The sequence below is a fragment of the Tamandua tetradactyla genome, chromosome 16 (assembly GCF_023851605.1).
Source record: "Tamandua tetradactyla isolate mTamTet1 chromosome 16, mTamTet1.pri, whole genome shotgun sequence".
NCBI classification, from domain to species: domain Eukaryota; kingdom Metazoa; phylum Chordata; class Mammalia; order Pilosa; family Myrmecophagidae; genus Tamandua; species Tamandua tetradactyla.
The window spans coordinates 45,474,021-45,482,998 of record NC_135342.1 but is presented as its reverse complement, the minus strand read 5'-3'; the positions used below and the strand labels follow the sequence as shown (position 1 = coordinate 45,482,998).

General features: G+C 40.1%; 1 pseudogene; it reads left to right on the top strand.

Annotated features, from left to right (window-relative positions):
* The first annotated feature begins 7,758 nt into the window (after positions 1-7,758).
* Positions 7,759-8,061, top strand: LOC143660292 (cytochrome c pseudogene; annotated as a pseudogene).
* The last annotated feature ends 917 nt before the right edge of the window (positions 8,062-8,978 follow it).

Below are 8,978 nucleotides of genomic sequence, written 5' to 3'. Positions count from 1 at the left end.
TTTTTTTCTTTTTTAGAGAAAGAAATAGCAAGACAACAGAAAAAGAAATAAAATGATAATATAGAGAAAAAAATAAAAATAAAAAATATATATAAAAAAACAAAACAAACATACAAACAAAAAAAACTATAGCTCAGACGCAGCTTCATTCAGTGCTTTAACATAATTACATTGCAATTAGGTAGTATTGCGCTGTCCGTTTTTGAGTTTTTGGATCTAGTCCTGTTGCACAGAGAACATTATGCTGAGTGAGACTAGCCAAAAACTAAAGGACAAATACTGTATGGTCCCACTGATGTGAACCGACATTAGAGAATAAACTTGGAATATGTCATTGGTAACAGAGACCATCAGGAGTTAGAAATAGGGTAAGATAATGGGTAATTGGAGCTGAAGGGATAGACTGTATCACCTTTCTTGCTACCCTATTCTAATCCACAGTTGCTCCCCAAACACACACTCTCATTCACACACACACACACACACACACACACATACACACACACAAAACACTACCTGCCACTTGGAAAGTGTCAATCAATACCTATGTAATAGATAAATCAGTGGATGGTGGCTGGGTGGGTCACCCCCTAGTGCCTTGAAAATCACATCCATTGGGATTCAGAATCTGAGGGAAGCCATCCCCTAAAATTTTACTATTCCAACAGCAATCAACTATTGCATCTAGAACCTACCTATCTTTTTTTTTTTTTTTTTTTTTAAAGGAAAGACAGAGAGAAGGAAGGAAGGATAGAAGGAAGGAAGGAAGGAAGAAAGGGAAACATTTTTTTTAAACATTTTCTTGTTTTATTGTATTCTGTTTCTCCGTTTTTGTTACATGGGCTGGGGCCGGGAATCGAACCGAGGTCCTCCGGCATAGCAGGCAAGCACTTTGCCCGCTGAGCCACCGCGGCCCGCCCCTAGAACCTACCTATCTTTAACAGAGGTGTACTGAAAACCCAATGATGGCAACCCCTTGAAGAAGATGGCCTCAGCAATGAAGAGAAAACTAATTTAAAACTAGATAAACTAAACTGGAATCTCAACTCTGCTGTTTATTAACTCTGTGATCTCCAACTGTTCACCTCTCAGAAGCCCAACTTCCTCCTCTGTAGAAAGTGGGTGCTATCTACAATATCTGGTTGCTGTGAGAATGAAATGAGACAGTGTGTATAATTCATAGCATGGGGGGCCTTACTACTATTAATATTATCATTCCGCAGCTGTGAATGATGGGACAAATTAGCTGATGCCTCCCCCAAGTGACCACTGCTGGGGTGGACAGGCATGGCAGTTCATCCCAAAGGCCTGCTCACTCTGATGCTTTCTTCAAATGTTGTATCAAGATTTTCTAGCCTTCTGGGTGATGGGGTCTAGCCTGAGGTTTGTCCGATGTTTATTCAACCAATATTTATTAAGAACCTATTGTGTATCAAGCATTGTTTTGGATGCCAGGGGACACAAGCCGAGGCACTGAACAGGCAAAGGACAGATGATCATGCAAACAATTAACCCAAGGAGTGTGGCATGTGCTCTTCATCCCGGGGCAGTGCTGGACGAGAGGTCAAAATGCCTAGGCTCTAGGCCCAGCTCAGGCTCCACCGTGCATGCAGCTTTAGACAGGCCCCCTCATCACTGCAGACCTGTGCTTCCTTATGAGGAAGTGGGTCCCCGAGGGTGGCTGTAATGAACAAATGAGATCTTCCTTTTTGGAGGCAGGGTTTGGAAGGGAAGAGGCTCCAGGAAAAGTAAGGATTGAGAGGACTCCTGAGGGCTTTCTCCTGTGAGATGCTGTTTTAGCAGAATTTCCCTGAGAGCAGGTGGATTTGGGTACACAGGCAGCCTTCCTTGGGAAGCAATGGGTGTCCCTTCTTCTCATCACTGACCTTGCACATTTGGTGTCCAGTTGTCCTTGAGTGGCTGGATTGCTCTACAATTGCTGTTTCCGCTGATTTTCCTTGGCTGCTTAGGTAGACCCACCCCGTAGCTTCCCAAGATGGCCACTTTCCACCTAACTCTAATATTCCAGGGAGCTAAAGATGGTGTGTGTGTGTGTGTGTGTGTGTGTGTGTGTGTAGTGGGGGTAGAACATGGTTTTTTGTTTTTAACTTTTTACTGTAGCAACATGTGTACAATTCAAAATTTCCCAGTTTAACCACTGTTAAGCAATATTGTGTTGCCATAACCAATACCCATTACCTCAAGCAGAAATTTTATACCCGTTAAGTTTGGGTCCCTCTCTCAATCCTTCTAGCCACTGGTAACCTGTAATTCATTATTTGTCTTCCAAAATTTGCTTCTATAAGTATTTCATATAAGAGAAATCATACAATGTTTCCCTTTCCTGTCCAGTTTATTTCACTCAACATGAAACAAACTGTCTTCAAAGTTCGTATATGTTGTAGCCTCCATCAGAACGTCATTGCTCTTTCTGGCTGAAGTTGTGTGTATATGCCACATTTTGCTTATCTATCCACCTATTAATGGGCACTTGGGTCACTTTCACTTTTTCACCTTTTCCTTATTATGAATAAGGCTGCAATAAACATCGGTGTACAAATATCTGTTCAAGTCTCTGCCTTAAATTTGGGGGAAGGAGGCATACACCAAGAAGTGGGATTGCTGGGTAGTTCTATTTTCAACTTTCTGAGGTAGCACCAAACTGATTTCCAGAGTGGCTGCACCATTCTACAGTGCAACTAGCAATGTATAAGAGTTCCCATTTCTCCTCATCCTGACCAACACAATTATTTTCTGTTATTTACTTTTTTAGACAATAGCCATATTAGTAGATGTGAAGTGATAGTTGATGTGGCTTTAATTTGCACTTCACTGCTGACCAGTGAGGTTGAGCAACTTTCCATGTGCTTATTTAGCTATTTGTATGTCTTCTTTGGAAAAATGTCTTTTGAAATACTTTGCTCATTTTTAATTGGGTTATTTGTCTTTTTGTTGTTGAATCATAGCTGCTCTTTTTATATATTCTGATTAGTAAGCCCTTATCAGTTATACAGTAATGATTTTCTCCCATTCTGTAGGTTGTCTTTTACTCTCTTGTGAATGTCCTTTTGATATTAAAGTTTCAATGTCAATGAAATCCATTCTATCCTTTTTTTCTTTTGTTGCACGTGGCTTCTCTGAGAATTTCCTCTGTAGAGTTTTAGTTGGGGATTACATATGCCCAAGGAAGACCTGAATGCAGGGGCTTTGGGGACGTGGTCTGCAAATGATGACAACAACGACAGCAACAGCAGCCAACATTGGCGGCTGTGAAAACTGTTCAATGATTCCTTCTCCTCAGGCTGCATGAGCAGCCTTTACAGATTTCGTGTTTGTACCTTATTTATTGTGCACAACTCAATGAGGTAAATCGTACAGGTGTTCCCCTAGATGCATTGTCTAATTCAATCTCTACCACACTCCAGTGAGATTATAATAGTGGTTATTGTTTTTCAGAGCACTTGGCCTGGACTATTCTAAGTGCTTTATGTCCAAACTCATTTAAAATCCTTCAATATCCCTTTTTTTGCAGATGAGAAAACCAGGGTAGAGAGAGATGATGTAATTTGCCAAACCACCAATCAGCCAGTGGCAGACTGGTAAACCCGGGACATCAGACTCAGACATGTGGCCTTCACCCAAGACTGATTCTCCTTAGGAAGACCTCTGTCTTGGTCATTTGCCTTGGGGAAGCTGGGGGGGTGGGGCAGGAGACTGTTCTGTGTCTCCTTTCTCAGTAACTTTTTTATCTGTGAGGTAGATTTTTCCTCTAACATCTGTCAAACATATCTACGGTTCAGTGGCACATTCCTGTCAGTGCACCTCATTTTCCTTCCTCAACTTTCCTTCTGGTGAGTTGGGCAGGTCTGGGAGATATGTGTCCTTTTCACAGATTCCAAAAGGAACATTCATCTTAATTGCAGTCATGTATGCAGCTATATGCTTTGCACATAGGTGATGCTTGGGCTCAGATGAGCCAGAGCTTTTCAACCTCAAAGAGCTCATGGATTACCTGGGGATCTTGTTAAAAGCAGACTTTTTTTGGCTGCAGGTATGCAGAGGGCCTGAGATGTTTCTAACAGCACCCAAGTGACACTGAGGCTCCTTCTCCATGACCACACATTGAGTAGTGAGGGGTTAGATTCCTTCCCTGTTCCTGATTCTTGGCCAAGCCTTCCACATGCTATCCCAGACTGCCTCAGTTCAGGGCTTTGATGACCCATTGACATTTTTCTTAAATCCAGCTCTTGGCTCTTAGAAAATGGGTTCTATCAATGGTGGCAGGAATTGCTGACTTCATTGCTGCATAAGTCAGAACAACCTCCATCCTTCTCCTGGAAAAGTGAGGGTGGAAAGATCCAGAATCCTCCACAGTGCCTATTCCCACACACACCCCCATCCACCAGCCCCACCTTTGGTCTTATCACACCTCCAGCCCTCCTCTCTTGGGCAAGCCTTTTCTACTTTGGTTTTTTAGTCTAAAGCATAAGTGGTCACCTCCGGGTCAGTTCCTAATCCCTCCTGAGGTAATTGGCCTAAATGAGGTGAGGGCTGGACAATTATTCAGCTGTGGGGACTGGCCCTCCCCTTGCCTCATGCCTCAGACAGAGCTCGTTTTATTTCTGGTTTTACGGGGTACATTTATTGTTCGCCTTTGGGTTGCTGGTGTCTCCTATGCCCAGTGTGGGGGTTTTATGTGGTTACTAGGTCTGATCACCCTTTGGAAAGGTTCTGTTTTTAATTAAGCTTTTTCTTCAGTTGAGCATGGGGCTTTTCCATTTTAGTGCTTTTAAAAAATCAGCATTTATTATCAGTTTTCATGATTTTAATAGTATATACTCATAATCGGTTCCATGGCAAAGGCTCAGTCCCTACCTCAAGGCATCTGCTCTTTCATCACAGGAAAAGCTTTTGCATTTCCTCACAGAAGGCAGAGAATCACCCTTTTAAAAATTTTTTTAGATCTCAGAGGCAAAGATACAAACTGCCTTGAGTTGGAGGCTGAGGGGTAACTGGCACCCTCCTTACAAAGTCCTTCCTTTACAGAGGTTTCCAAAAAGCTAACAATGGAGTTCCTACCTCTGCCTGCTCCTCTAGTCCAACTCCAAAGAGACCTGCTCTCTACAAGCCTTTGCTCATTCCTGCACTCACCACATCTCCATACCTCCAGATCCACCTGCCCACTCAACATTTTTGCAATTTTTCCTTGTCTTTGGCAAGCATAGGGTTGTATTTTCCTTGTTAAATCTATATGTATCCTCTCCCTCGCAAGATTTATTCAACATTTATTTAAGAAATGTATACTGAGTACTTAGCATGTGCTAGACTCTATTCAAGCAGCTGAGGATATAGGTATTGTCTTAGTTTGCCAGGGCTGCTATGACAAATACCACACACCATTCTGGTGATGGCAGGTCTCCTTCACATGGTGATCTCCATCTGCACTTCTGGTTCCTGCTGACTTCTGGCTTCCATTCCTCTGACTAAATACATCTGAGCTTCTTCTTTATAAGTCCTCCAGTCATATGGATTAAGAACCACCCTGATTAAATTTGGCTACACCTTAACTAATAATAGCATCTTTAAAAGGTCCTGTTTACAAATGGGTTCACACATAAGAATGGGCATTAAGACTGGAACACGTATTTTGTGATTCAGTCTCCAACAGAGTTGGAAATACCATCTCTATCCTCATGGAATTTATAGTCTCACCCCAGTCTGAGATTGTATTTTTATCAAGAATAGTCACCAGGCTTTATCTCTTTGTGGTAAGGGATGCTTTTGACCTCACTATAGAATGAGAAACCATGATCTAATGGACAGATCTCAAGGATGGCATGCTGATATCCATCCACTTCTCCAACTCAACTAGAAGCCATGGGCTCACTTTGACTCCTCCTCCTCCTCCCTTATTCCCTGTGCCATATTTGTATTTGGAAGTTCTCAGCCTGTCGCTCACCCTTCCTCATTCTTCCCTGCACCTTTCTGACGCAGCTCTGAAAACAGCAATACCTGGATTTTGAGCAATAGTTTGGCAACAGCTCCACTAGTATCATATCAACTGCGTATGTTGTTGGTTAATGCCATAAACTTGGATTTGAGCTCACGGACTTCACCCAGAGACAGCAGTAGTTCTCAGTCTCTGAGAACAGGGTATTTTCAGATTGTGCTGAGAAGGAGAATCATAAGTGGAGCCCAGCAAACTCCCTGAGTTGAGAAGTTGGAGAGAAGAATCAGGGAAAATAAAGTTTGCTGCAGTTCAGTACTAGAGAGGAGAGAACTTCAGAGAAAGAGACTGCCCCCCAATTATTCAGAAGCTTAATGATCCATGCATGCTTACGAGGAACTAGTTGAGGCCAAGGAAAGAATTACTTAAAAAGATCAGAAGAAACAGCAGTGGGAGCTCACAGTGCTAGAAATAATATCTGGTTCTGCCAGCCAGATGAAAAGCTTATAATGTATGAGAAATTAGGTAGAGTACCTAAAACAGTTTTTGCCTCAGTGGTGGTTGGGGGTAGGGGGATGAATAACTAGCCCTAGACAAAAATCATTCATCTGCTACCTAACTAACTGAAAGCAAGACTCAAAAGGATTAGGCTGTTTCCAAGTAACTTCACTTCACTTCAGAAAAATGCTGAAGAATATTTATATAAATACAAAAATCCAGTGCCCAATAAGGTAAAAACCACAAAAATGCATCCAATCATTAGGCATGCAATAAAGGAGAAAAATAAAATACATTAAGGAGAACGATCAATCAAAACTGACCTAGAACTGACACAAATTTATCACAAAAGGACATGAAAATAATGATAATTCTATTCCATGTGTTCAAAAAGATAAGTAATATCTAGAAGATAGAAAAAAAAAGCCAAAATCAACCTTTTGGAAATGAAAACTACAATGTCAAAGATTAGAAAAAAAACGCTGGATGGATTATAACAGAAGAATAGACATTCCAGAAGAAAATGTTAGTGAACCTGAAGACACAGCAATAGAAACTATCAAAACTGAAACAGAAGAAAAAGAACTTTAAAAATTGTTTTTTTCTTTCTATTATTGTTTTGGTTCTTGTTCTGTTGTCTTTTTATTTCTTTTTCTGAATCGATGCAAGTGTGCTGGGAAATGATGAATATGCAACTATGTGATGTTATTAAGAATTACTGATTGTACATGTAGATTGGAATGATTTCTAATTGTTTCGTTAATTCTTTTTTTAATTAATTAAAAAAAAAATGAACAGAGCATCAGAGAGAAGTGTAAGACGTGTAATGTCAACTTCAAACAACGTCATGTATATGCAGTTTGAGGACTTATAGGAGAGGGAAGGGAGAGCACAGAAAATATATTTGAAGAAATCATGGCTGAAAAATTTCCAAGTTTGTTAACTATAAAACACAAATGGAAGGAACTCAATGAATAAGAAATGGGAGGAAAACTGTATTGAAATACCTCAGAATGAAATTGCTCAAAAGCAAGGTAATGATAAAGAGAAAATCCTAAAGCAGCCAGAAATAAAAAGCCATGTTTCAGAGAGACAAAAGAATGCTTCATAGTAGATTCCTCAACAGAAAAATGCAGGCAAGAAGGCAGTGGAGCAATATTTTTAAAATAGTGAAAGAAAAAATATCTGTCAATCTAGATTTGTATATCCAGGAAAAATATCTTTCAAAACTTTACGGCGAGAGAGTGGGACCCCCATGTTCTAAGCAGGACCTTTGTACTCTACCCAACAAGAGAGCGAATTCAAAATGGGTGATGTTGAGGAAGGGCAAGAAGATTTTTGTTCAGAAGTGTGCCCAGTACCACACGGTGGAAGAGAGGGGCAAGCACAAGGCTGGGCCAAATCTGCGTGGTCTCTTTGGGCGGAAGGCAGATCAGTTCCCTGGATCCTCTTACACAGATGCCAACGAGAACAAAGGCATCGTTTGGCAAGAGGAGACACTGTTGGAGTATTTGGAGAATCCCAAGAAGTACCTCCCTGGGACAAAAATGATCTCTGCTGGCAAAGAAGAAGGCAGAAAGGGCAGACTTGATAGCTTTTCTCAAAAAACCTACTAATGAGTAATAGTCGGCCGCCGCATTATTTATTATAAAACAGATGTTTTGCGACTATTGTACATGTATCATATTTAAATTGATCTCATACACCAGAATTCAGATCATGAATGGCTGATGGTATGTTTTTGTTGGACAGTCCCAAGTTGAATAAGATTCACTTATAGTTAAATGAATAGATCAAGCTTTTTAAATTTTGATAGGCATTCTGATTCAGCAAGTGCTATCACTGTTTCCCCTTTCTAAAGATATAAATGGATTTGAGGCTAGTTTGAATCAGTATTGTTCAAATTTTTCACAGAGATAGTGAACACCAACTCATGATCTATAGACTGGTTTTATGTTTAGATATACATAACTGGTTTTTATGAATACATTTGAATAGTAGGGAAATCCCTTCACTGTCTCAGAACAGAGCAAGACTCACCTGGGTTTCAATTGGTCTTATCAGCCTGTTTAAAGGTGCTGAAAATAAGGTAGCAATGTCTGTTTTATCTCTCTGTGTCAATCTAATTAAAATTCCCTGAATTTTATCTTCTGAAATGTTGCCTTTTAATTAGCAAAAGGCATTTAGGTGTGGTTTATGTATAATACCCAATAAAGAATGCTGAACCTTTCTCACATTTTATAAATAATCTATAAAGTTGAATGTTTTCAAAAATCAAAAAAAAATTTTAAGGTGAGTATTAATGTGAGAGATAAGTAATAGAGGAAACAAGTTATATGAGACTCTCTATTCTATAGTCACAATTTTTCTGTAAATCTAAAAATAAAGTTATTTTTATAAATTAAGATGAAATAAACATTTTTTTCAGACATGAGAAGCAAGAGAATTCATCACCAGCAGACCCAAACTGTAAGAAATGTTAAAGGTAGTCTTCCAGGCAAAAGCAAAATGGTATCATATGGAACTATGGAAC